This window comes from Mus caroli, unplaced genomic scaffold (assembly GCF_978045245.1).
Source record: "Mus caroli unplaced genomic scaffold, Mus_caroli_1 scaffold_8, whole genome shotgun sequence".
NCBI lineage: Eukaryota > Metazoa > Chordata > Mammalia > Rodentia > Muridae > Mus > Mus caroli.
In genome coordinates this window covers 87201570-87229535 of record NW_028227263.1, presented here as the reverse complement: position 1 = coordinate 87229535, position 27966 = coordinate 87201570, and the positions used below count along the sequence as shown (strand labels likewise).

Genomic DNA, 27966 nt, shown 5'->3' with positions numbered 1-27966 from the left:
TCATATCAGGGCTTCTGAGAAGCCTGAATCCACTGCCAGATATTACCATGTGAAGAACCAAACTTTGGTGCCACTGCCACTGCTACTTTTGCCTCACAGTCTACTTTCCACAATGGCTTGGGCCCTATCCTTGGACCTAGCACGACTCCCTACTGAGTATCTGCCAAGCATCTCCTCAACAGCAAAGTGAGCATGCCACCTGAGCTTTAGGAGCTGCTGTGTCCTACGCCATGCTTTTTGGCAGAGTAGGGCAAGCACACACCTGTCTCTGCAGACTCTGGCTAGAGCCCGAAGAAGTCAAGAACAATGGAGTGGATGGGCAGCCTGTGCCTGACGCCCATAGCACCTGGGAGACCCAAGATGCTGGACCTCAGTCCCGATGAGAGTGGCGGTACAGAATTTTCACTCATTTTGTTCAGCTTTTCCAAGGAATGTTTGACTGGGAATCATCATAGATCCAAGCACATTGGAGTGCATTGCACAAAGTGGTTCCGGTACTCTGGAATGCTCTGGCTTTGGGGAGAGCAAGGGACGGCAAGACATTGCCCATACACTGCCAGGGGACAATGGGCCGAAGCTCCAAACCTGGGAGAAACCAGAGGCCCTAAGCATGCTCCATATCCCGAAGGGACTGGACGTACAGATGGCAGCAGTTCCCTGCTCCTCCAAGACCAGGACACCTAGAATTCATGCAGCAATTCCCATGTTCCTTACCTTTTAACTCAGGTGAACTAGGGCAAGTCAGCCACACCACAACTCTTTGCTGGAGACTCAGTTGGAAGACATCAACACTCAGCCAAAGTTGTGGGGCCATTTCCTCTATATGTTGCCATGGACCATGCTGGACAGGGAATGCAACCCTGTGAAGACAGCACAGAGAACATGCTACCATTACAGTGGGACCCATGCAAAACCAGATGGATTATGGGCTTACCATGTACTATGGGCTTGTCATAGCTCACAGGCACCCTCAACACTCCTGCTCTTACCAACCTCTTCACACTGCCCTTCCAGATCTCCTTTGCTTTTACTCTCAGGCCTTGGATGTGAACATGCCATGCCCTTGGCTCTCAGTGCTTGCTGGGTCCTCAGCTCACTCTAAGGACTTAAGGATGATATGTGAGCTGAAATACAGCTACTCAACACTTTCCCTAAAGTCCAGGCCATCAACTACCTCCACCAGTGTCCTGAGAATGTTCTCAAGGGAAAGAGAGCATCTCTCCAAGCATCCAGTCCGAAACAGCTAATAACAAGGCCAATCACTGGTCCACTTGGCTATGCTGAGGAACAATGAGGATGCAGCTCTGAATAAGTTCTCAGGCAAAATTGGGCCTCATTGGATATCTAAGCCAACTAATTTTGATCCTTTCATCATGGCTCCAGTCCTTCTCTGATCAATACATCTGGGTCTTTGCATGAGGCAAAGTCAAACTCCTCTGAGGCTTCAAAATTCCAGCTCCTGGGTAGCAAGCTTAATTGGGCCCAGAAGATAACACTTCTCTCTCTCTCTCTCTCTCTCTCTCTCTCTCTCTCTCTCTCTCTCTCTCTCTCTCTCTCTCTCTCTCTCTCTCTCTCTCTCTCTCTCCCCCTCTCTCAGTCTTTTACCCCTTGACTTTTCCTTGCCCATGGAAGCTAGTACCTATTTCAGTCCACCTGTCCAGTGCTCATTTAGTCTGTTGTGAAGACTTCCTCCTATCTCAAGAGATTGCTTTTGGCCATCCACCCTGCATTGATCTCTTCCTGGGAAAACTTCTCACACCATCCTGTACAGCTTCCCACACTGAAGCTCAAAAATCCCATTGTGCTGAACTATCCCAGGCCAGGATACCACGTGAATGGAATCATCTTACTGTATCAAATTCACTCTGCATCCAAGAACTCATTTTCTCCTTGACATTTCCCGTGAGTATGGGTCTAGGGTGGATTTGCAAAACACCATGTGCCCCATTGCAACCTCCTTCCTATGCACATTAGCAACTTGTCTTTCCAGAAGATCATGCCCAACAGTCGAAAAGAAAGGTCCCATGACACCTTGGTCTCTAATTTAGAGGGTCTCTCAACAAGATGTTTCTCCTAAGGCTGTGGATGCAAGAACTCTTCCTAGACGTTCCCTTTGACCTTGCCAAGGAGGCTGCCAAGAAAGTCCAAACATTCCAAGGATATCCCTTCAACAACTTCCAAAGCAACAGAACCTACCCAAGAGGAGATTCCTACAAATGTTCTTTCAAAAAACCTATTGAGACACAGGTCTGTAAGTCTCATGCTTCCACCGAGTCCATCAAAGTGCTATCAGTCCTGGTACACAGGTAAGTGTTTAAATGTGGTGCAATCTGACCAGTGAGGTGCCTGTCACCACCTCCATTGCTTAGCTCCTTCTCTATTTCCAAGGCAATTGCCCGAGAATCTTACAAGCCACCAGGGACACAGAGGCTTCTGTTCACCACCTGAACAGACCACAGTCACATTGTCTCAGTTACCTGCTACTGGGTCAAGCTACAATCTACCTGCAGCCTGAAATCTATTGACTCTCTAAAGCAATGCAACAGGGTTAAAATTCATATCAGGGCTTCTGAGAAGCCTGAATCCACTGCCAGATATTACCATGGGAAGAACCAAACTTTGGTGCCACTGCCACTGCTACTTTTGCCTCACAGTCTACTTTCCACAATGGCTTGGGCCCTATCCTTGGACCTAGCACGACTCCCTACTGAGTATCTGCCAAGCATCTCCTCAACAGCAAAGTGAGCATGCCACCTGAGCTTTAGGAGCTGCTGTGTCCTACGCCATGCTTTTTGGCAGAGTAGGGCAAGCACACACCTGTCTCTGCAGACTCTGGCTAGAGCCCGAAGAAGTCAAGAACAATGGAGTGGATGGGCAGCCTGTGCCTGACGCCCATAGCACCTGGGAGACCCAAGATGCTGGACCTCAGTCCCGATGAGAGTGGCGGTACAGAATTTTCACTCATTTTGTTCAGCTTTTCCAAGGAATGTTTGACTGGGAATCATCATAGATCCAAGCACATTGGAGTGCATTGCACAAAGTGGTTCCGGTACTCTGGAATGCTCTGGCTTTGGGGAGAGCAAGGGACGGCAAGACATTGCCCATACACTGCCAGGGGACAATGGGCCGAAGCTCCAAACCTGGGAGAAACCAGAGGCCCTAAGCATGCTCCATATCCCGAAGGGACTGGACGTACAGATGGCAGCAGTTCCCTGCTCCTCCAAGACCAGGACACCTAGAATACATGCAGCAATTCCCATGTTCCTTACCTTTTAACTCAGGTGAACTAGGGCAAGTCAGCCACACCACAACTCTTTGCTGGAGACTCAGTTGGAAGACATCAACACTCAGCCAAAGTTGTGGGGCCATTTCCTCTATATGTTGCCATGGACCATGCTGGACAGGGAATGCAACCCTGTGAAGACAGCACAGAGAACATGCTACCATTACAGTGGGACCCATGCAAAACCAGATGGATTATGGGCTTACCATGTACTATGGGCTTGTCATAGCTCACAGGCACCCTCAACACTCCTGCTCTTACCAACCTCTTCACACTGCCCTTCCAGATCTCCTTTGCTTTTACTCTCAGGCCTTGGATGTGAACATGCCATGCCCTTGGCTCTCAGTGCTTGCTGGGTCCTCAGCTCACTCTAAGGACTTAAGGATGATATGTGAGCTGAAATACAGCTACTCAACACTTTCCCTAAAGTCCAGGCCATCAACTACCTCCACCAGTGTCCTGAGAATGTTCTCAAGGGAAAGAGAGCATCTCTCCAAGCATCCAGTCCGAAACAGCTAATAACAAGGCCAATCACTGGTCCACTTGGCTATGCTGAGGAACAATGAGGATGCAGCTCTGAATAAGTTCTCAGGCAAAATTGGGCCTCATTGGATATCTAAGCCAACTAATTTTGATCCTTTCATCATGGCTCCAGTCCTTCTCTGATCAATACATCTGGGTCTTTGCATGAGGCAAAGTCAAACTCCTCTGAGGCTTCAAAATTCCAGCTCCTGGGTAGCAAGCTTAATTGGGCCCAGAAGATAACACTTCTCTCTCTCTCTCTCTCTCTCTCTCTCTCTCTCTCTCTCTCTCTCTCTCTCTCTCTCTCTCTCTCTCTCTCTCTCTCTCTCTCTCTCTCTCTCCCCCTCTCTCAGTCTTTTACCCCTTGACTTTTCCTTGCCCATGGAAGCTAGTACCTATTTCAGTCCACCTGTCCAGTGCTCATTTAGTCTGTTGTGAAGACTTCCTCCTATCTCAAGAGATTGCTTTTGGCCATCCACCCTGCATTGATCTCTTCCTGGGAAAACTTCTCACACCATCCTGTACAGCTTCCCACACTGAAGCTCAAAAATCCCATTGTGCTGAACTATCCCAGGCCAGGATACCACGTGAATGGAATCATCTTACTGTATCAAATTCACTCTGCATCCAAGAACTCATTTTCTCCTTGACATTTCCCATGAGTATGGGTCTAGGGTGGATTTGCAAAACACCATGTGCCCCATTGCAACCTCCTTCCTATGCACATTAGCAACTTGTCTTTCCAGAAGATCATGCCCAAAAGTCGAAAAGAAAGGTCCCATGACACCTTGGTCTCTAATTTAGAGGGTCTCTCAACAAGATGTTTCTCCTAAGGCTGTGGATGCAAGAACTGTTCCTAGACTTTCCCTTTGACCTTGCCAAGGAGGCTGCCAAGAAAGTCCAAACATTCCAAGGATATCCCTTCAACAACTTCCAAAGCAACAGAACCTACCCAAGAGGAGATTCCTACAAATGTTCTTTCAAAAAACCTATTGAGACACAGGTCTGTAAGTCTCATGCTTCCACCGAGTCCATCAAAGTGCTATCAGTCCTGGTACACAGGTAAGTGTTTAAATGTGGTGCAATCTGACCAGTGAGGTGCCTGTCACCACCTCCATTGCTTAGCTCCTTCTCTATTTCCAAGGCAATTGCCCGAGAATCTTACAAGCCACCAGGGACACAGAGGCTTCTGTTCACCACCTGAACAGACCACAGTCACATTGTCTCAGTTACCTGCTACTGGGTCAAGCTACAATCTACCTGCAGCCTGAAATCTATTGACTCTCTAAAGCAATGCAACAGGGTTAAAATTCATATCAGGGCTTCTGAGAAGCCTGAATCCACTGCCAGATATTACCATGTGAAGAACCAAACTTTGGTGCCACTGCCACTGCTACTTTTGCCTCACAGTCTACTTTCCACAATGGCTTGGGCCCTATCCTTGGACCTAGCACGACTCCCTACTGAGTATCTGCCAAGCATCTCCTCAACAGCAAAGTGAGCATGCCACCTGAGCTTTAGAAGCAGCTGTGTCCTACGCCATGCTTTTTGGCAGAGTAGGGCAAGCACACACCTGTCTCTGCAGACTCTGGCTAGAGCCCGAAGAAGTCAAGAACAATGGAGTGGATGGGCAGCCTGTGCCTGACGCCCATAGCACATGGGAGACCCAAGATGCTGGACCTCAGTCCCGATGAGAGTGGCGGTACAGAATTTTCACTCATTTTGTTCAGCTTTTCCAAGGAATGTTTGACTGGGAATCATCATAGATCCAAGAACATTGGAGTGCATTGCACAAAGTGGTTCCGGTACTCTGGAATGCTCTGGCTTTGGGGAGAGCAAGGGACTGCAAGACATTGCCCATACACTGCCAGGGGACAATGGGCCGAAGCTCCAAACCTGGGAGAAACCAGAGGCCCTAAGCATGCTCCATATCCCGAAGGGACTGGACGTACAGATGGCAGCAGTTCCCTGCTCCTCCAAGACCAGGACACCTAGAATACATGCAGCAATTCCCATGATCCTTACCTTTTAACTCAGGTGAACTAGGGCAAGTCAGCCACACCACAACTCTTTGCTGGAGACTCAGTTGGAAGACATCAACACTCAGCCAAAGTTGTGGGGCCATTTCCTCTATATGTTGCCATGGACCATGCTGGACAGGGAATGCAACCCTGTGAAGACAGCACAGAGAACATGCTACCATTACAGTGGGACCCATGCAAAACCAGATGGATTATGGGCTTACCATGTACTATGGGCTTGTCATAGCTCACAGGCACCCTCAACACTCCTGCTCTTACCAACCGCTTCACACTGCCCTTCCAGATCTCCTTTGCTTTTACTCTCAGGCCTTGGATGTGAACATGCCATGCCCTTGGCTCTCAGTGCTTGCTGGGTCCTCAGCTCACTCTAAGGACTTAAGGATGATATGTGAGCTGAAATACAGCTACTCAACACTTTCCCTAAAGTCCAGGCCATCAACTACCTCCACCAGTGTCCTGAGAATGTTCTCAAGGGAAAGAGAGCATCTCTCCAAGCATCCAGTCCGAAACAGCTAATAACAAGGCCAATCACTGGTCCACTTGGCTATGCTGAGGAACAATGAGGATGCAGCTCTGAATAAGTTCTCAGGCAAAATTGGGCCTCATTGGATATCTAAGCCAACTAATTTTGATCCTTTCATCATGGCTCCAGTCCTTCTCTGATCAATACATCTGGGTCTTTGCATGAGGCAAAGTCAAACTCCTCTGAGGCTTCAAAATTCCAGCTCCTGGGTAGCAAGCTTAATTGGTCCCAGAAGATAACACTTCTCTCTCTCTCTCTCTCTCTCTCTCTCTCTCTCTCTCTCTCTCTCTCTCTCTCTCTCTCTCTCTCTCTCTCTCTCTTTCTCTCTCTCTTTCTCTCTCTCTCTCTCTCCCCCTCTCTCAGTCTTTTACCCCTTGACTTTTCCTTGCCCATGGAAGCCAGTACCTATTTCTGTCCACCTGTCCAGTGCTCATTTAGTCTGTTGTGAAGACTTCCTGCTATCTCAAGAGATTGCTTTTGGCCATCCACCCTGCATTGATCTCTTCCTGGGAAAACTTCTCACACCATCCTGTACAGCTTCCCACACTGAAGCTCAAAAATCCCATTGTGCTGAACTATCCCAAGCCAGGATACCACGTGAATGGAATCATCTTAGTGTATCAAATTCACTCTGCATCCAAGAACTCATTTTCTCCTTGACATTTCCCGTGAGTATGGGTCTAGGGTGGATTTGCAAAACACCATGTGCCCCATTGCAACCTCCTTCCTATGCACATTAGCAACTTGTCTTTCCAGAAGATCATGCCCAAAAGTCGAAAGAGAGGTCCCACGACACCTTGGTCTCTAATTTAGAGGGTCTCTCAACAAGATGTTTCTCCTAAGGCTGTGGATGCAAGAACTCTTCCTAGACGTTCCCTTTGACCTTGCCAAGGAGGCTGCCAAGAAAGTCCAAACATTCCAAGGATATCCCTTCAACAACTTCCAAAGCAACAGAACCTACCCAAGAGGAGATTCCTACAAATGTTCTTTCAAAAAACCTATTGAGACACAGGTCTGTAAGTCTCATGCTTCCACCGAGTCCATCAAAGTGCTATCAGTCCTGGTACACAGGTAAGTGTTTAAATGTGGTGCAATCTGAGCAGTGAGGTGCCTGTCACCACCTCCATTGCTTAGCTCCTTCTCTATTTCCAAGGCAATTGCCCGAGAATCTTACAAGCCACCAGGGACACAGAGGCTTCTGTTCCCCACCTGAACAGACCACAGTCACATTGTCTCAGTTACCTGCTACTGGGTCAAGCTACAATCTACCTGCAGCCTGAAATCTATTGACTCTCTAAAGCAATGCAACAGGGTTAAAATTCGTATCAGGGCTTCTGAGAAGCCTGAATCCACTGCCAGATATTACCATGTGAAGAACCAAACTTTGGTGCCACTGCCACTGCTACTTTTGCCTCACAGTCTACTTTCCACAATGGCTTGGGCCCTATCCTTGGACCTAGCACGACTCCCTACTGAGTATCTGCCAAGCATCTCCTCAACAGCAAAGTGAGCATGCCACCTGAGCTTTAGGAGCTGCTGTGTCCTACGCCATGCTTTTTGGCAGAGTAGGGCAAGCACACACCTGTCTCTGCAGACTCTGGCTAGAGCCCGAAGAAGTCAAGAACAATGGAGTGGATGGGCAGCCTGTGCCTGACGCCCATAGCACCTGGGAGACCCAAGATGCTGGACCTCAGTCCCGATGAGAGTGGCGGTACAGAATTTTCACTCATTTTGTTCAGCTTTTCCAAGGAATGTTTGACTGGGAATCATCATAGATCCAAGCACATTGGAGTGCATTGCACAAAGTGGTTCCGGTACTCTGGAATGCTCTGGCTTTGGGGAGAGCAAGGGACGGCAAGACATTGCCCATACACTGCCAGGGGACAATGGGCCGAAGCTCCAAACCTGGGAGAAACCAGAGGCCCTAAGCATGCTCCATATCCCGAAGGGACTGGACGTACAGATGGCAGCAGTTCCCTGCTCCTCCAAGACCAGGACACCTAGAATACATGCAGCAATTCCCATGATCCTTACCTTTTAACTCAGGTGAACTAGGGCAAGTCAGCCACACCACAACTCTTTGCTGGAGACTCAGTTGGAAGACATCAACACTCAGCCAAAGTTGTGGGGCCATTTCCTCTATATGTTGCCATGGACCATGCTGGACAGGGAATGCAACCCTGTGAAGACAGCACAGAGAACATGCTACCATTACAGTGGGACCCATGCAAAACCAGATGGATTATGGGCTTACCATGTACTATGGGCTTGTCATAGCTCACAGGCACCCTCAACACTCCTGCTCTTACCAACCTCTTCACACTGCCCTTCCAGATCTCCTTTGCTTTTACTCTCAGGCCTTGGATGTGAACATGCCATGCCCTTGGCTCTCAGTGCTTGCTGGGTCCTCAGCTCACTCTAAGGACTTAAGGATGATATGTGAGCTGAAATACAGCTACTCAACACTTTCCCTAAAGTCCAGGCCATCAACTACCTCCACCAGTGTCCTGAGAATGTTCTCAAGGGAAAGAGAGCATCTCTCCAAGCATCCAGTCCGAAACAGCTAATAAAAAGGCCAATCACTGGTCCACTTGGCTATGCTGAGGAACAATGAGGATGCAGCTCTGAATAAGTTCTCAGGCAAAATTGGGCCTCATTGGATATCTAAGCCAACTAATTTTGATCCTTTCATCATGGCTCCAGTACTTCTCTGATCAATACATCTGGGTCTTTGCATGAGGCAAAGTCAAACTCCTCTGAGGCTTCAAAATTCCAGCTCCTGGGTAGCAAGCTTAATTGGGCCCAGAAGATAACACTTCTCTCTCTCTCTCTCTCTCTCTCTCTCTCTCTCTCTCTCTCTCTCTCTCTCTCTCTCTCTCTCTCTCTCTCTCTCTCTCTCTCTCTCTCTCCCCCTCTCTCAGTCTTTTACCCCTTGACTTTTCCTTGCCCATGGAAGCTAGTACCTATTTCTGTCCACCTGTCCAGTGCTCATTTAGTCTGTTGTGAAGACTTCCTCCTATCTCAAGAGATTGCTTTTGGCCATCCACCCTGCATTGATCTCTTCCTGGGAAAACTTCTCACACCATCCTGTACAGCTTCCCACACTGAAGCTCAAAAATCCCATTGTGCTGAACTATCCCAGGCCAGGGTACCACGTGAATGGAATCATCTTACTGTATCAAATTCACTCTGCATCCAAGAACTCATTTTCTCCTTGACATTTCTTGTGAGTATGGGTCTAGGGTGGATTTGCAAAACACCATGTGCCCCATTGCAACCTCCTTCCTATGCACATTAGCAACTTGTCTTTCCAGAAGATCATGCCCAAAAGTCGAAAAGAAAGGTCCCATGACACCTTGGTCTCTAATTTAGAGGGTCTCTCAACAAGATGTTTCTCCTAAGGCTGTGGATGCAAGAACTGTTCCTAGACTTTCCCTTTGACCTTGCCAAGGAGGCTGCCAAGAAAGTCCAAACATTCCAAGGATATCCCTTCAACAACTTCCAAAGCAACAGAACCTACCCAAGAGGAGATTCCTACAAATGTTCTTTCAAAAAACCTATTGAGACACAGGTCTGTAAGTCTCATGCTTCCACCGAGTCCATCAAAGTGCTATCAGTCCTGGTACACAGGTAAGTGTTTAAATGTGGTGCAATCTGACCAGTGAGGTGCCTGTCACCACCTCCATTGCTTAGCTCCTTCTCTATTTCCAAGGCAATTGCCCGAGAATCTTACAAGCCACCAGGGACACAGAGGCTTCTGTTCACCACCTGAACAGACCACAGTCACATTGTCTCAGTTACCTGCTACTGGGTCAAGCTACAATCTACCTGCAGCCTGAAATCTATTGATTCTCTAAAGCAATGCAACAGGGTTAAAATTCATATCAGGGCTTCTGAGAAGCCTGAATCCACTGCCAGATATTACCATGTGAAGAACCAAACTTTGGTGCCACTGCCACTGCTACTTTTGCCTCACAGTCTACTTTCCACAATGGTTTGGGCCCTATCCTTGGACCTAGCACGACTCCCTACTGAGTATCTGCCAAGCATCTCCTCAACAGCAAAGTGAGCATGCCACCTGAGCTTTAGGAGCTGCTGTGTCCTACGCCATGCTTTTTGGCAGAGTAGGGCAAGCACACACCTGTCTCTGCAGACTCTGGCTAGAGCCCGAAGAAGTCAAGAACAATGGAGTGGATGGGCAGCCTGTGCCTGATGCCCATAGCACCTGGGAGACCCAAGATGCTGGACCTCAGTCCCGATGAGAGTGGCGGTACAGAATTTTCACTCATTTTGTTCAGCTTTTCCAAGGAATGTTTGACTGGGAATCATCATAGATCCAAGCACATTGGAGTGCATTGCACAAAGTGGTTCCGGTACTCTGGAATGCTCTGGCTTTGGGGAGAGCAAGGGACTGCAAGACATTGCCCATACACTGCCAGGGGACAATGGGCCGAAGCTCCAAACCTGGGAGAAACCAGAGGCCCTAAGCATGCTCCATATCCCGAAGGGACTGGACGTACAGATGGCAGCAGTTCCCTGCTCCTCCAAGACCAGGACACCTAGAATACATGCAGCAATTCCCATGATCCTTACCTTTTAACTCAGGTGAACTAGGGCAAGTCAGCCACACCACAACCCTTTGCTGGAGACTCAGTTGGAAGACATCAACACTCAGCCAAAGTTGTGGGGCCATTTCCTCTATATGTTGCCATGGACCATGCTGGACTGGGAATGCAACCCTGTGAAGACAGCACAGAGAACATGCTACCATTACAGTGGGACCCATGCAAAACCAGATGGATTATGGGCTTACCATGTACTATGGGCTTGTCATAGCTCACAGGCACCCTCAACACTCCTGCTCTTACCAACCTCTTCACACTGCCCTTCCAGATCTCCTTTGCTTTTACTCTCAGGCCTTGGATGTGAACATGCCATGCTCTTGGCTCTCAGTGCTTGCTGGGTCCTCAGCTCACTCTAAGGACTTAAGGATGATATGTGAGCTGAAATACAGCTACTCAACACTTTCCCTAAAGTCCAGGCCATCAACTACCTCCACCAGTGTCCTGAGAATGTTCTCAAGGGAAAGAGAGCATCTCTCCAAGCATCCAGTCCGAAACAGCTAATAACAAGGCCAATCACTGGTCCACTTGGCTATGCTGAGGAACAATGAGGATGCAGCTCTGAATAAGTTCTCAGGCAAAATTGGGCCTCATTGGATATCTAAGCCAACTAATTTTGATCCTTTCATCATGGCTCCAGTCCTTCTCTGATCAATACATCTGGGTCTTTGCATGAGGCAAAGTCAAACTCCTCTGAGGCTTCAAAATTCCAGCTCCTGGGTAGCAAGCTTAATTGGGCCCAGAAGATAACACTTCTCTCTCTCTCTCTCTCTCTCTCTCTCTCTGTCTCTCTGTCTCTCTCTCTCTCTCTCTCTCTCTCTCTCTCTCTCTCTCTCTCTCTCTCTCTCTCTCTCTCTCTCTCTCCCCCTCTCTCAGTCTTTTACCCCTTGACTTTTCCTTGCCCATGGAAGCTAGTACCTATTTCTGTCCACCTGTCCAGTGCTCATTTAGTCTGTTGTGAAGACTTCCTCCTATCTCAAGAGATTGCTTTTGGCCATCCACCCTGCATTGATCTCTTCCTGGGAAAACTTCTCACACCATCCTGTACAGCTTCCCACACTGAAGCTCAAAAATCCCATTGTGCTGAACTATCCCAGGCCAGGATACCACGTGAATGGAATCATCTTAGTGTATCAAATTCACTCTGCATCCAAGAACTCATTTTCTCCTTGACATTTCCCGTGAGTATGGGTCTAGGGTGGATTTGCAAAACACCATGTGCCCCATTGCAACCTCCTTCCTATGCACATTAGCAACTTGTCTTTCCAGAAGATCATGCCCAAAAGTCGAAAAGAGAGGTCCCACGACACCTTGGTCTCTAATTTAGAGGGTCTCTCAACAAGATGTTTCTCCTAAGGCTGTGGATGCAAGAACTCTTCCTAGACGTTCCCTTTGACCTTGCCAAGGAGGCTGCCAAGAAAGTCCAAACATTCCAAGGATATCCCTTCAACAACTTCCAAAGCAACAGAACCTACCCAAGAGGAGATTCCTACAAATGTTCTTTCAAAAAACCTATTGAGACACAGGTCTGTAAGTCTCATGCTTCCACCGAGTCCATCAAAGTGCTATCAGTCCTGGTACACAGGTAAGTGTTTAAATGTGGTGCAATCTGACCAGTGAGGTGCCTGTCACCACCTCCATTGCTTAGCTCCTTCTCTATTTCCAAGGCAATTGCCCGAGAATCTTACAAGCCACCAGGGACACAGAGGCTTCTGTTCCCCACCTGAACAGACCACAGTCACATTGTCTCAGTTACCTGCTACTGGGTCAAGCTACAATCTACCTGCAGCCTGAAATCTATTGACTCTCTAAAGCAATGCAACAGGGTTAAAATTCGTATCAGGGCTTCTGAGAAGCCTGAATCCACTGCCAGATATTACCATGTGAAGAACCAAACTTTGGTGCCACTGCCACTGCTACTTTTGCCTCACAGTCTACTTTCCACAATGGCTTGGGCCCTATCCTTGGACCTAGCACGACTCCCTACTGAGTATCTGCCAAGCATCTCCTCAACAGCAAAGTGAGCATGCCACCTGAGCTTTAGGAGCTGCTGTGTCCTACGCCATGCTTTTTGGCAGAGTAGGGCAAGCACACACCTGTCTCTGCAGACTCTGGCTAGAGCCCGAAGAAGTCAAGAACAATGGAGTGGATGGGCAGCCTGTGCCTGACGCCCATAGCACCTGGGAGACCCAAGATGCTGGACCTCAGTCCCGATGAGAGTGGCGGTACAGAATTTTCACTCATTTTGTTCAGCTTTTCCAAGGAATGTTTGACTGGGAATCATCATAGATCCAAGCACATTGGAGTGCATTGCACAAAGTGGTTCCGGTACTCTGGAATGCTCTGGCTTTGGGGAGAGCAAGGGACGGCAAGACATTGCCCATACACTTCCAGGGGACAATGGGCCGAAGCTCCAAACCTGGGAGAAACCAGAGGCCCTAAGCATGCTCCATATCCCGAAGGGACTGGACGTACAGATGGCAGCAGTTCCCTGCTCCTCCAAGACCAGGACACCTAGAATACATGCAGCAATTCCCATGATCCTTATCTTTTAACTCAGGTGAACTAGGGCAAGTCAGCCACACCACAACTCTTTGCTGGAGACTCAGTTGGAAGACATCAACACTCAGCCAAAGTTGTGGGGCCATTTCCTCTATATGTTGCCATGGACCATGCTGGACTGGGAATGCAACCCTGTGAAGACAGCACAGAGAACATGCTACCATTACAGTGGGACCCATGCAAAACCAGATGGATTATGGGCTTACCATGTACTATGGGCTTGTCATAGCTCACAGGCACCCTCAACACTCCTGCTCTTACCAACCTCTTCACACTGCCCTTCCAGATCTCCTTTGCTTTTACTCTCAGGCCTTGGATGTGAACATGCCATGCTCTTGGCTCTCAGTGCTTGCTGGGTCCTCAGCTCACTCTAAGGACTTAAGGATGATATGTGAGCTGAAATACAGCTACTCAACACTTTCCCTAAAGTCCAGGCCATCAACTACCTCCACCAGTGTCCTGAGAATGTTCTCAAGGGAAAGAGAGCATCTCTCCAAGCATCCAGTCCGAAACAGCTAATAAAAAGGCCAATCACTGGTCCACTTGGCTATGCTGAGGAACAATGAGGATGCAGCTCTGAATAAGTTCTCAGGCAAAATTGGGCCTCATTGGATATCTAAGCCAACTAATTTTGATCCTTTCATCATGGCTCCAGTCCTTCTCTGATCAATACATCTGGGTCTTTGCATGAGGCAAAGTCAAACTCCTCTGAGGCTTCAAAATTCCAGCTCCTGGGTAGCAAGCTTAATTGGGCCCAGAAGATAACACTTCTCTCTCTCTCTCTCTCTCTCTCTCTCTCTCTCTCTCTCTCTCTCTCTCTCTCTCTCTCTCTCTCTCTCTCTCTCTCTCTCCCCCTCTCTCAGTCTTTTACCCCTTGACTTTTCCTTGCCCATGGAAGCTAGTACCTATTTCTGTCCACCTGTCCAGTGCTCATTTAGTCTGTTGTGAAGACTTCCTCCTATCTCAAGAGATTGCTTTTGGCCATCCACCCTGCATTGATCTCTTCCTGGGAAAACTTCTCACACCATCCTGTACAGCTTCCCACACTGAAGCTCAAAAATCCCATTGTGCTGAACTATCCCAGGCCAGGATACCACGTGAATGGAATCATCTTAGTGTATCAAATTCACTCTGCATCCAAGAACTCATTTTCTCCTTGACATTTCCCGTGAGTATGGGTCTAGGGTGGATTTGCAAAACACCATGTGCCCCATTGCAACCTCCTTCCTATGCACATTAGCAACTTGTCTTTCCAGAAGATCATGCCCAAAAGTCGAAAAGAGAGGTCCCACGACACCTTGGTCTCTAATTTAGAGGGTCTCTCAACAAGATGTTTCTCCTAAGGCTGTGGATGCAAGAACTCTTCCTAGACGTTCCCTTTGACCTTGCCAAGGAGGCTGCCAAGAAAGTCCAAACATTCCAAGGATATCCCTTCAACAACTTCCAAAGCAACAGAACCTACCCAAGAGGAGATTCCTACAAATGTTCTTTCAAAAAACCTATTGAGACACAGGTCTGTAAGTCTCATGCTTCCACCGAGTCCATCAAAGTGCTATCAGTCCTGGTACACAGGTAAGTGTTTAAATGTGGTGCAATCTGACCAGTGAGGTGCCTGTCACCACCTCCATTGCTTAGCTCCTTCTCTATTTCCAAGGCAATTGCCCGAGAATCTTACAAGCCACCAGGGACACAGAGGCTTCTGTTCCCCACCTGAACAGACCACAGTCACATTGTCTCAGTTACCTGCTACTGGGTCAAGCTACAATCTACCTGCAGCCTGAAATCTATTGACTCTCTAAAGCAATGCAACAGGGTTAAAATTCGTATCAGGGCTTCTGAGAAGCCTGAATCCACTGCCAGATATTACCATGTGAAGAACCAAACTTTGGTGCCACTGCCACTGCTACTTTTGCCTCACAGTCTACTTTCCACAATGGCTTGGGCCCTATCCTTGGACCTAGCACGACTCCCTACTGAGTATCTGCCAAGCATCTCCTCAACAGCAAAGTGAGCATGCCACCTGAGCTTTAGGAGCTGCTGTGTCCTACGCCATGCTTTTTGGCAGAGTAGGGCAAGCACACACCTGTCTCTGCAGACTCTGGCTAGAGCCCGAAGAAGTCAAGAACAATGGAGTGGATGGGCAGCCTGTGCCTGACGCCCATAGCACCTGGGAGACCCAAGATGCTGGACCTCAGTCCCGATGAGAGTGGCGGTACAGAATTTTCACTCATTTTGTTCAGCTTTTCCAAGGAATGTTTGACTGGGAATCATCATAGATCCAAGCACATTGGAGTGCATTGCACAAAGTGGTTCCGGTACTCTGGAATGCTCTGGCTTTGGGGAGAGCAAGGGACGGCTAGACATTGCCCATACACTGCCAGGGGACAATGGGCCGAAGCTCCAAACCTGGGAGAAACCAGAGGCCCTAAGCATGCTCCATATCCCGAAGGGACTGGACGTACAGATGGCAGCAGTTCCCTGCTCCTCCAAGACCAGGACACCTAGAATACATGCAGCAATTCCCATGATCCTTACCTTTTAACTCAGGTGAACTAGGGCAAGTCAGCCACACCACAACTCTTTGCTGGAGACTCAGTTGGAAGACATCAACACTCAGCCAAAGTTGTGGGGCCATTTCCTCTATATGTTGCCATGGACCATGCTGGACAGGGAATGCAACCCTGTGAAGACAGCACAGAGAACATGCTACCATTACAGTGGGACCCATGCAAAACCAGATGGATTATGGGCTTACCATGTACTATGGGCTTGTCATAGCTCACAGGCACCCTCAACACTCCTGCTCTTACCAACCTCTTCACACTGCCCTTCCAGATCTCCTTTGCTTTTACTCTCAGGCCTTGGATGTGAACATGCCATGCCCTTGGCTCTCAGTGCTTGCTGGGTCCTCAGCTCACTCTAAGGACTTAAGGATGATATGTGAGCTGAAATACAGCTACTCAACACTTTCCCTAAAGTCCAGGCCATCAACTACCTCCACCAGTGTCCTGAGAATGTTCTCAAGGGAAAGAGAGCATCTCTCCAAGCATCCAGTCCGAAACAGCTAATAAAAAGGCCAATCACTGGTCCACTTGGCTATGCTGAGGAACAATGAGGATGCAGCTCTGAATAAGTTCTCAGGCAAAATTGGGCCTCATTGGATATCTAAGCCAACTAATTTTGATCCTTTCATCATGGCTCCAGTCCTTCTCTGATCAATACATCTGGGTCTTTGCATGAGGCAAAGTCAAACTCCTCTGAGGCTTCAAAATTCCAGCTCCTGGGTAGCAAGCTTAATTGGGCCCAGAAGATAACACTTTTCTCTCTCTCTCTCTCTCTCTCTCTCTCTCTCTCTCTCTCTCTCTCTCTCTCTCTCTCTCTCTCTCTCTCTCTCTCTCTCCCCCTCTCTCAGTCTTTTACCCCTTGACTTTTCCTTGCCCATGGAAGCTAGTACCTATTTATGTCCACCTGTCCAGTGCTCATTTAGTCTGTTGTGAAGACTTCCTACTATCTCAAGAGATTGCTTTTGGCCATCCACCCTGCATTGATCTCTTCCTGGGAAAACTTCTCACACCATCCTGTACAGCTTCCCACACTGAAGCTCAAAAATCCCATTGTGCTGAACTATCCCAGGCCAGGGTACCACGTGAATGGAATCATCTTACTGTATCAAATTCACTCTGCATCCAAGAACTCATTTTCTCCTTGACATTTCCCGTGAGTATGGGTCTAGGGTGGATTTGCAAAACACCATGTGCCCCATTGCAACCTCCTTCCTATGCACATTAGCAACTTGTCTTTCCAGAAGATCATGCCCAAAAGTCGAAAAGAAAGGTCCCATGACACCTTGGTCTCTAATTTAGAGGGTCTCTCAACAAGATGTTTCTCCTAAGGCTGTGGATGCAAGAACTCTTCCTAGACTTTCCCTTTGACCTTGCCAAGGAGGCTGCCAAGAAAGTCCAAACATTCCAAGGATATCCCTTCAACAACTTCCAAAGCAACAGAACCTACCCAAGAGGAGATTCCTACAAATGTTCTTTCAAAAAACCTATTGAGACACAGGTCTGTAAGTCTCATGCTTCCACCGAGTCCATCAAAGTGCTATCAGTCCTGGTACACAGGTAAGTGTTTAAATGTGGTGCAATCTGACCAGTGAGGTGCCTGTCACCACCTCCATTGCTTAGCTCCTTCTCTATTTCCAAGGCAATTGCCCGAGAATCTTACAAGCCACCAGGGACACAGAGGCTTCTGTTCACCACCTGAACAGACCACAGTCACATTGTCTCAGTTACCTGCTACTGGGTCAAGCTACAATCTACCTGCAGCCTGAAATCTATTGACTCTCTAAAGCAATGCAACAGGGTTAAAATTCATATCAGGGCTTCTGAGAAGCCTGAATCCACTGCCAGATATTACCATGTGAAGAACCAAACTTTGGTGCCACTGCCACTGCTACTTTTGCCTCACAGTCTACTTTCCACAATGGCTTGGGCCCTATCCTTGGACCTAGCACGACTCCCTACTGAGTATCTGCCAAGCATCTCCTCAACAGCAAAGTGAGCATGCCACCTGAGCTTTAGGAGCTGCTGTGTCCTACGCCATGCTTTTTGGCAGAGTAGGGCAAGCACACACCTGTCTCTGCAGACTCTGGCTAGAGCCCGAAGAAGTCAAGAACAATGGAGTGGATGGGCAGCCTGTGCCTGATGCCCATAGCACCTGGGAGACCCAAGATGCTGGACCTCAGTCCCGATGAGAGTGGCGGTACAGAATTTTCACTCATTTTGTTCAGCTTTTCCAAGGAATGTTTGACTGGGAATCATCATAGATCCAAGCACATTGGAGTGCATTGCACAAAGTGGTTCCGGTACTCTGGAATGCTCTGGCATTGGGGAGAGCAAGGGACTGCAAGACATTGCCCATACACTGCCAGGGGACAATGGGCCGAAGCTCCAAACCTGGGAGAAACCAGAGGCCCTAAGCATGCTCCATATCCCGAAGGGACTGGACGTACAGATGGCAGCAGTTCCCTGCTCCTCCAAGACCAGGACACCTAGAATACATGCAGCAATTCCCATGATCCTTACCTTTTAACTCAGGTGAACTAGGGCAAGTCAGCCACACCACAACCCTTTGCTGGAGACTCAGTTGGAAGACATCAACACTCAGCCAAAGTTGTGGGGCCATTTCCTCTATATGTTGCCATGGACCATGCTGGACTGGGAATGCAACCCTGTGAAGACAGCACAGAGAACATGCTACCATTACAGTGGGACCCATGCAAAACCAGATGGATTATGGGCTTACCATGTACTATGGGCTTGTCATAGCTCACAGGCACCCTCAACACTCCTGCTCTTACCAACCTCTTCACACTGCCCTTCCAGATCTCCTTTGCTTTTACTCTCAGGCCTTGGATGTGAACATGCCATGCTCTTGGCTCTCAGTGCTTGCTGGGTCCTCAGCTCACTCTAAGGACTTAAGGATGATATGTGAGCTGAAATACAGCTACTCAACACTTTCCCTAAAGTCCAGGCCATCAACTACCTCCACCAGTGTCCTGAGAATGTTCTCAAGGGAAAGAGAGCATCTCTCCAAGAATCCAGTCCGAAACAGCTAATAACAAGGCCAATCACTGGTCCACTTGGCTATGCTGAGGAACAATGAGGATGCAGCTCTGAATAAGTTCTCAGGCAAAATTGGGCCTCATTGGATATCTAAGCCAACTAATTTTGATCCTTTCATCATGGCTCCAGTCCTTCTCTGATCAATACATCTGGGTCTTTGCATGAGGCAAAGTCAAACTCCTCTGAGGCTTCAAAATTCCAGCTCCTGGGTAGCAAGCTTAATTGGGCCCAGAAGATAACACTTTTCTCTCTCTCTCTCTCTCTCTCTCTCTCTCTCTCTCTCTCTCTCTCTCTCTCTCTCTCTCTCTCTCTCTCTCTCTCTCTCCCCCTCTCTCAGTCTTTTACCCCTTGACTTTTCCTTGCCCATGGAAGCTAGTACCTATTTATGTCCACCTGTCCAGTGCTCATTTAGTCTGTTGTGAAGACTTCCTACTATCTCAAGAGATTGCTTTTGGCCATCCACCCTGCATTGATCTCTTCCTGGGAAAACTTCTCACACCATCCTGTACAGCTTCCCACACTGAAGCTCAAAAATCCCATTGTGCTGAACTATCCCAGGCCAGGGTACCACGTGAATAGAATCATCTTACTGTATCAAATTCACTCTGCATCCAAGAACTCATTTTCTCCTTGACATTTCCCGTGAGTATGGGTCTAGGGTGGATTTGCAAAACACCATGTGCCCCATTGCAACCTCCTTCCTATGCACATTAGCAACTTGTCTTTCCAGAAGATCATGCCCAAAAGTCGAAAAGAAAGGTCCCATGACACCTTGGTCTCTAATTTAGAGGGTCTCTCAACAAGATGTTTCTCCTAAGGCTGTGGATGCAAGAACTCTTCCTAGACTTTCCCTTTGACCTTGCCAAGGAGGCTGCCAAGAAAGTCCAAACATTCCAAGGATATCCCTTCAACAACTTCCAAAGCAACAGAACCTACCCAAGAGGAGATTCCTACAAATGTTCTTTCAAAAAACCTATTGAGACACAGGTCTGTAAGTCTCATGCTTCCACCGAGTCCATCAAAGTGCTATCAGTCCTGGTACACAGGTAAGTGTTTAAATGTGGTGCAATCTGACCAGTGAGGTGCCTGTCACCACCTCCATTGCTTAGCTCCTTCTCTATTTCCAAGGCAATTGCCCGAGAATCTTACAAGCCACCAGGGACACAGAGGCTTCTGTTCACCACCTGAACAGACCACAGTCACATTGTCTCAGTTACCTGCTACTGGGTCAAGCTACAATCTACCTGCAGCCTGAAATCTATTGACTCTCTAAAGCAATGCAACAGGGTTAAAATTCATATCAGGGCTTCTGAGAAGCCTGAATCCACTGCCAGATATTACCATGTGAAGAACCAAACTTTGGTGCCACTGCCACTGCTACTTTTGCCTCACAGTCTACTTTCCACAATGGCTTGGGCCCTATCCTTGGACCTAGCACGACTCCCTACTGAGTATCTGCCAAGCATCTCCTCAACAGCAAAGTGAGCATGCCACCTGAGCTTTAGGAGCTGCTGTGTCCTACGCCATGCTTTTTGGCAGAGTAGGGCAAGCACACACCTGTCTCTGCAGACTCTGGCTAGAGCCCGAAGAAGTCAAGAACAATGGAGTGGATGGGCAGCCTGTGCCTGACGCCCATAGCACCTGGGAGACCCAAGATGCTGGACCTCAGTCCCGATGAGAGTGGCGGTACAGAATTTTCACTCATTTTGTTCAGCTTTTCCAAGGAATGTTTGACTGGGAATCATCATAGATCCAAGCACATTGGAGTGCATTGCACAAAGTGGTTCCGGTACTCTGGAATGCTCTGGCTTTGGGGAGAGCAAGGGACGGCAAGACATTGCCCATACACTGCCAGGGGACAATGGGCCGAAGCTCCAAACCTGGGAGAAACCAGAGGCCCTAAGCATGCTCCATATCCCGAAGGGACTGGACGTACAGATGGCAGCAGTTCCCTGCTCCTCCAAGACCAGGACACCTAGAATACATGCAGCAATTCCCATGATCCTTACCTTTTAACTCAGGTGAACTAGGGCAAGTCAGCCACACCACAACCCTTTGCTGGAGACTCAGTTGGAAGACATCAACACTCAGCCAAAGTTGTGGGGCCATTTCCTCTATATGTTGCCATGGACCATGCTGGACTGGGAATGCAACCCTGTGAAGACAGCACAGAGAACATGCTACCATTACAGTGGGACCCATGCAAAACCAGATGGATTATGGGCTTACCATGTACTATGGGCTTGTCATAGCTCACAGGCACCCTCAACACTCCTGCTCTTACCAACCTCTTCACACTGCCCTTCCAGATCTCCTTTGCTTTTACTCTCAGGCCTTGGATGTGAACATGCCATGCTCTTGGCTCTCAGTGCTTGCTGGGTCCTCAGCTCACTCTAAGGACTTAAGGATGATATGTGAGCTGAAATACAGCTACTCAACACTTTCCCTAAAGTCCAGGCCATCAACTACCTCCACCAGTGTCCTGAGAATGTTCTCAAGGGAAAGAGAGCATCTCTCCAAGCATCCAGTCCGAAACAGCTAATAACAAGGCCAATCACTGGTCCACTTGGCTATGCTGAGGAACAATGAGGATGCAGCTCTGAATAAGTTCTCAGGCAAAATTGGGCCTCATTGGATATCTAAGCCAACTAATTTTGATCCTTTCATCATGGCTCCAGTCCTTCTCTGATCAATACATCTGGGTCTTTGCATGAGGCAAAGTCAAACTCCTCTGAGGCTTCAAAATTCCAGCTCCTGGGTAGCAAGCTTAATTGGGCCCAGAAGATAACACTTTTCTCTCTCTCTCTCTCTCTCTCTCTCTCTCTCTCTCTCTCTCTCTCTCTCTCTCTCTCTCTCTCTCTCTCTCTCTCTCTCTCTCTCCCCCTCTCTCAGTCTTTTACCCCTTGACTTTTCCTTGCCCACGGAAGCTAGTACCTATTTATGTCCACCTGTCCAGTGCTCATTTAATCTGTTGTGAAGACTTCCTCCTATCTCAAGAGATTGCTTTTGGCCATCCACCCTGCATTGATCTCTTCCTGGGAAAACTTCTCACACCATCCTGTACAGCTTCCCACACTGAAGCTCAAAAATCCCATTGTGCTGAACTATCCCAGGCCAGGGTACCACGTGAATGGAATCATCTTACTGTATCAAATTCACTCTGCATCCAAGAACTCATTTTCTCCTTGACATTTCCCGTGAGTATGGGTCTAGGGTGGATTTGCAAAACACCATGTGCCCCATTGCAACGTCCTTCCTATGCACATTAGCAACTTGTCTTTCCAGAAGATCATGCCCAAAAGTCGAAAAGAAAGGTCCCATGACACCTTGGTCTCTAATTTAGAGGGTCTCTCAACAAGATGTTTCTCCTAAGGCTGTGGATGCAAGAACTCTTCCTAGACTTTCCCTTTGACCTTGCCAAGGAGGCTGCCAAGAAAGTCCAAACATTCCAAGGATATCCCTTCAACAACTTCCAAAGCAACAGAACCTACCCAAGAGGAGATTCCTACAAATGTTCTTTCAAAAAACCTATTGAGACACAGGTCTGTAAGTCTCATGCTTCCACCGAGTCCATCAAAGTGCTATCAGTCCTGGTACACAGGTAAGTGTTTAAATGTGGTGCAATCTGACCAGTGAGGTGCCTGTCACCACCTCCATTGCTTAGCTCCTTCTCTATTTCCAAGGCAATTGCCCGAGAATCTTACAAGCCACCAGGGACACAGAGGCTTCTGTTCACCACCTGAACAGACCACAGTCACATTGTCTCAGTTACCTGCTACTGGGTCAAGCTACAATCTACCTGCAGCCTGAAATCTATTGACTCTCTAAAGCAATGCAACAGGGTTAAAATTCATATCAGGGCTTCTGAGAAGCCTGAATCCACTGCCAGATATTACCATGTGAAGAACCAAACTTTGGTGCCACTGCCACTGCTACTTTTGCCTCACAGTCTACTTTCCACAATGGCTTGGGCCCTATCCTTGGACCTAGCACGACTCCCTACTGAGTATCTGCCAAGCATCTCCTCAACAGCAAAGTGAGCATGCCACCTGAGCTTTAGGAGCTGCTGTGTCCTACGCCATGCTTTTTGGCAGAGTAGGGCAAGCACACACCTGTCTCTGCAGACTCTGGCTAGAGCCCGAAGAAGTCAAGAACAATGGAGTGGATGGGCAGCCTGTGCCTGACGCCCATAGCACCTGGGAGACCCAAGATGCTGGACCTCAGTCCCGATGAGAGTGGCGGTACAGAATTTTCACTCATTTTGTTCAGCTTTTCCAAGGAATGTTTGACTGGGAATCATCATAGATCCAAGCACATTGGAGTGCATTGCACAAAGTGGTTCCGGTACTCTGGAATGCTCTGGCTTTGGGGAGAGCAAGGGACGGCAAGACATTGCCCATACACTTCCAGGGGACAATGGGCCGAAGCTCCAAACCTGGGAGAAACCAGAGGCCCTAAGCATGCTCCATATCCCGAAGGGACTGGACGTACAGATGGCAGCAGTTCCCTGCTCCTCCAAGACCAGGACACCTAGAATACATGCAGCAATTCCCATGATCCTTACCTTTTAACTCAGGTGAACTAGGGCAAGTCAGCCACACCACAACTCTTTGCTGGAGACTCAGTTGGAAGACATCAACACTCAGCCAAAGTTGTGGGGCCATTTCCTCTATATGTTGCCATGGACCATGCTGGACAGGGAATGCAACCCTGTGAAGACAGCACAGAGAACATGCTACCATTACAGTGGGACCCATGCAAAACCAGATGGATTATGGGCTTACCATGTACTATGGGCTTGTCATAGCTCACAGGCACCCTCAACACTCCTGCTCTTACCAACCTCTTCACACTGCCCTTCCAGATCTCCTTTGCTTTTACTCTCAGGCCTTGGATGTGAACATACCATGCCCTTGGCTCTCAGTGCTTGCTGGGTCCTCAGCTCACTCTAAGGACTTAAGGATGATATGTGAGCTGAAATACAGCTACTCAACACTTTCCCTAAAGTCCAGGCCATCAACTACCTCCACCAGTGTCCTGAGAATGTTCTCAAGGGAAAGAGAGCATCTCTCCAAGCATCCAGTCCGAAACAGCTAATAACAAGGCCAATCACTGGTCCACTTGGCTATGCTGAGGAACAATGAGGATGCAGCTCTGAATAAGTTCTCAGGCAAAATTGGGCCTCATTGGATATCTAAGCCAACTAATTTTGATCCTTTCATCATGGCTCCAGTCCTTCTCTGATCAATACATCTGGGTCTTTGCATGAGGCAAAGTCAAACTCCTCTGAGGCTTCAAAATTCCAGCTCCTGGGTAGCAAGCTTAATTGGGCCCAGAAGATAACACTTTTCTCTCTCTCTCTCTCTCTCTCTCTCTCTCTCTCTCTCTCTCTCTCTCTCTCTCTCTCTCTCTCTCTCTCTCTCTCTCTCTCTCTCTCTCTCTCTCCCTCTCTCAGTCTTTTACCCCTTGACTTTTCCTTGCCCATGGAAGCTAGTACCTATTTATGTCCACCTGTCCAGTGCTCATTTAGTCTGTTGTGAAGACTTCCTCCTATCTCAAGAGATTGCTTTTGGCCATCCACCCTGCATTGATCTCTTCCTGGGAAAACTTCTCACACCATCCTGTACAGCTTCCCACACTGAAGCTCAAAAATCCCATTGTGCTGAACTATCCCAGGCCAGGGTACCACGTGAATGGAATCATCTTACTGTATCAAATTCACTCTGCATCCAAGAACTCATTTTCTCCTTGACATTTCCCGTGAGTATGGGTCTAGGGTGGATTTGCAAAACACCATGTGCCCCATTGCAACCTCCTTCCTATGCACATTAGCAACTTGTCTTTCCAGAAGATCATGCCCAAAAGTCGAAAAGAAAGGTCCCATGACACCTTGGTCTCTAATTTAGAGGGTCTCTCAACAAGATGTTTCTCCTAAGGCTGTGGATGCAAGAACTGTTCCTAGACTTTCCCTTTGACCTTGCCAAGGAGGCTGCCAAGAAAGTCCAAACATTCCAAGGATATCCCTTCAACAACTTCCAAAGCAACAGAACCTACCCAAGAGGAGATTCCTACAAATGTTCTTTCAGAAAACCTATTGAGACACAGGTCTGTAAGTCTCATGCTTCCACCGAGTCCATCAAAGTGCTATCAGTCCTGGTACACAGGTAAGTGTTTAAATGTGGTGCAATCTGACCAGTGAGGTGCCTGTCACCACCTCCATTGCTTAGCTCCTTCTCTATTTCCAAGGCAATTGCCCGAGAATCTTACAAGCCACCAGGGACACAGAGGCTTCTGTTCACCACCTGAACAGACCACAGTCACATTGTCTCAGTTACCTGCTACTGGGTCAAGCTACAATCTACCTGCAGCCTGAAATCTATTGACTCTCTAAAGCAATGCAACAGGGTTAAAATTCATATCAGGGCTTCTGAGAAGCCTGAATCCACTGCCAGATATTACCATGTGAAGAACCAAACTTTGGTGCCACTGCCACTGCTACTTTTGCCTCACAGTCTACTTTCCACAATGGCTTGGGCCCTATCCTTGGACCTAGCACGACTCCCTACTGAGTATCTGCCAAGCATCTCCTCAACAGCAAAGTGAGCATGCCACCTGAGCTTTAGGAGCTGCTGTGTCCTACGCCATGCTTTTTGGCAGAGTAGGGCAAGCACACACCTGTCTCTGCAGACTCTGGCTAGAGCCCGAAGAAGTCAAGAACAATGGAGTGGATGGGCAGCCTGTGCCTGACGCCCATAGCACCTGGGAGACCCAAGATGCTGGACCTCAGTCCCGATGAGAGTGGCGGTACAGAATTTTCACTCATTTTGTTCAGCTTTTCCAAGGAATGTTTGACTGGGAATCATCATAGATCCAAGCACATTGGAGTGCATTGCACAAAGTGGTTCCGGTACTCTGGAATGCTCTGGCTTTGGGGAGAGCAAGGGACGGCAAGACATTGCCCATACACTGCCAGGGGACAATGGGCCGAAGCTCCAAACCTGGGAGAAACCAGAGGCCCTAAGCATGCTCCATATCCCGAAGGGACTGGACGTACAGATGGCAGCAGTTCCCTGCTCCTCCAAGACCAGGACACCTAGAATACATGCAGCAATTCCCATGATCCTTACCTTTTAACTCAGGTGAACTAGGGCAAGTCAGCCACACCACAACCCTTTGCTGGAGACTCAGTTGGAAGACATCAACACTCAGCCAAAGTTGTGGGGCCATTTCCTCTATATGTTGCCATGGACCATGCTGGACTGGGAATGCAACCCTGTGAAGACAGCACAGAGAACATGCTACCATTACAGTGGGACCCATGCAAAACCAGATGGATTATGGGCTTACCATGTACTATGGGCTTGTCATAGCTCACAGGCACCCTCAACACTCCTGCTCTTACCAACCTCTTCACACTGCCCTTCCAGATCTCCTTTGCTTTTACTCTCAGGCCTTGGATGTGAACATGCCATGCTCTTGGCTCTCAGTGCTTGCTGGGTCCTCAGCTCACTCTAAGGACTTAAGGATGATATGTGAGCTGAAATACAGCTACTCAACACTTTCCCTAAAGTCCAGGCCATCAACTACCTCCACCAGTGTCCTGAGAATGTTCTCAAGGGAAAGAGAGCATCTCTCCAAGCATCCAGTCCGAAACAGCTAATAACAAGGCCAATCACTGGTCCACTTGGCTATGCTGAGGAACAATGAGGATGCAGCTCTGAATAAGTTCTCAGGCAAAATTGGGCCTCATTGGATATCTAAGCCAACTAATTTTGATCCTTTCATCATGGCTCCAGTCCTTCTCTGATCAATACATCTGGGTCTTTGCATGAGGCAAAGTCAAACTCCTCTGAGGCTTCAAAATTCCAGCTCCTGGGTAGCAAGCTTAATTGGGCCCAGAAGATAACACTTTTCTCTCTCTCTCTCTCTCTCTCTCTCTCTCTCTCTCTCTCTCTCTCTCTCTCTCTCTCTCTCTCTCTCTCTCTCTCTCTCTCTCCCCCTCTCTCAGTCTTTTACCCCTTGACTTTTCCTTGCCCACGGAAGCTAGTACCTATTTATGTCCACCTGTCCAGTGCTCATTTAATCTGTTGTGAAGACTTCCTCCTATCTCAAGAGATTGCTTTTGGCCATCCACCCTGCATTGATCTCTTCCTGGGAAAACTTCTCACACCATCCTGTACAGCTTCCCACACTGAAGCTCAAAAATCCCATTGTGCTGAACTATCCCAGGCCAGGGTACCACGTGAATGGAATCATCTTACTGTATCAAATTCACTCTGCATCCAAGAACTCATTTTCTCCTTGACATTTCCCGTGAGTATGGGTCTAGGGTGGATTTGCAAAACACCATGTGCCCCATTGCAACGTCCTTCCTATGCACATTAGCAACTTGTCTTTCCAGAAGATCATGCCCAAAAGTCGAAAAGAAAGGTCCCATGACACCTTGGTCTCTAATTTAGAGGGTCTCTCAACAAGATGTTTCTCCTAAGGCTGTGGATGCAAGAACTCTTCCTAGACTTTCCCTTTGACCTTGCCAAGGAGGCTGCCAAGAAAGTCCAAACATTCCAAGGATATCCCTTCAACAACTTCCAAAGCAACAGAACCTACCCAAGAGGAGATTCCTACAAATGTTCTTTCAAAAAACCTATTGAGACACAGGTCTGTAAGTCTCATGCTTCCACCGAGTCCATCAAAGTGCTATCAGTCCTGGTACACAGGTAAGTGTTTAAATGTGGTGCAATCTGACCAGTGAGGTGCCTGTCACCACCTCCATTGCTTAGCTCCTTCT

General features: G+C 48.2%; 1 long non-coding RNA gene and 11 other non-coding genes across 12 annotated transcripts; all 12 read right to left on the bottom strand.

The window, feature by feature from the left end:
* Window positions 1–365: 365 nt before the first annotated feature.
* LOC147003015 (small nucleolar RNA SNORD116) lies at window positions 366–459 on the bottom strand. Its single transcript, XR_015048236.1, has one exon. It is a non-coding gene; the product is annotated as a small nucleolar RNA SNORD116 (small nucleolar RNA).
* Window positions 460–2920: 2461 nt separating this feature from the next.
* LOC147003014 (small nucleolar RNA SNORD116) lies at window positions 2921–3014 on the bottom strand. The gene has a single exon (XR_015048235.1). It is a non-coding gene; the product is annotated as a small nucleolar RNA SNORD116 (small nucleolar RNA).
* Window positions 3015–5481: 2467 nt separating this feature from the next.
* Window positions 5482–5575, bottom strand: LOC147003013 (small nucleolar RNA SNORD116). The gene has a single exon (XR_015048234.1). It is a non-coding gene; the product is annotated as a small nucleolar RNA SNORD116 (small nucleolar RNA).
* Window positions 5576–8055: 2480 nt separating this feature from the next.
* Window positions 8056–8149, bottom strand: LOC147003012 (small nucleolar RNA SNORD116). Its single transcript, XR_015048233.1, has one exon. It is a non-coding gene; the product is annotated as a small nucleolar RNA SNORD116 (small nucleolar RNA).
* Window positions 8150–10614: 2465 nt separating this feature from the next.
* LOC147003011 (small nucleolar RNA SNORD116) lies at window positions 10615–10708 on the bottom strand. The gene has a single exon (XR_015048232.1). It is a non-coding gene; the product is annotated as a small nucleolar RNA SNORD116 (small nucleolar RNA).
* A 2483-nt stretch (window positions 10709–13191) lies between these two features.
* On the bottom strand, window positions 13192–13285 carry LOC147003010 (small nucleolar RNA SNORD116). Its single transcript, XR_015048231.1, has one exon. It is a non-coding gene; the product is annotated as a small nucleolar RNA SNORD116 (small nucleolar RNA).
* Window positions 13286–13495: 210 nt separating this feature from the next.
* Window positions 13496–26488, bottom strand: LOC147003004 (uncharacterized). Its single transcript, XR_015047741.1, has 4 exons — window positions 26306–26488; window positions 21188–21333; window positions 18639–18784; window positions 13496–13686 (listed from the first exon to the last, which is right to left on the bottom strand). It is a non-coding gene; the product is annotated as an uncharacterized LOC147003004 (long non-coding RNA).
* Window positions 15741–15834, bottom strand: LOC147003009 (small nucleolar RNA SNORD116). Its single transcript, XR_015048230.1, has one exon. It is a non-coding gene; the product is annotated as a small nucleolar RNA SNORD116 (small nucleolar RNA).
* On the bottom strand, window positions 18290–18383 carry LOC147003008 (small nucleolar RNA SNORD116). Its single transcript, XR_015048229.1, has one exon. It is a non-coding gene; the product is annotated as a small nucleolar RNA SNORD116 (small nucleolar RNA).
* On the bottom strand, window positions 20839–20932 carry LOC147003007 (small nucleolar RNA SNORD116). Its single transcript, XR_015048228.1, has one exon. It is a non-coding gene; the product is annotated as a small nucleolar RNA SNORD116 (small nucleolar RNA).
* LOC147003006 (small nucleolar RNA SNORD116) lies at window positions 23394–23487 on the bottom strand. The gene has a single exon (XR_015048227.1). It is a non-coding gene; the product is annotated as a small nucleolar RNA SNORD116 (small nucleolar RNA).
* LOC147003005 (small nucleolar RNA SNORD116) lies at window positions 25957–26050 on the bottom strand. Its single transcript, XR_015048226.1, has one exon. It is a non-coding gene; the product is annotated as a small nucleolar RNA SNORD116 (small nucleolar RNA).
* Window positions 26489–27966: the final 1478 nt, after the last annotated feature.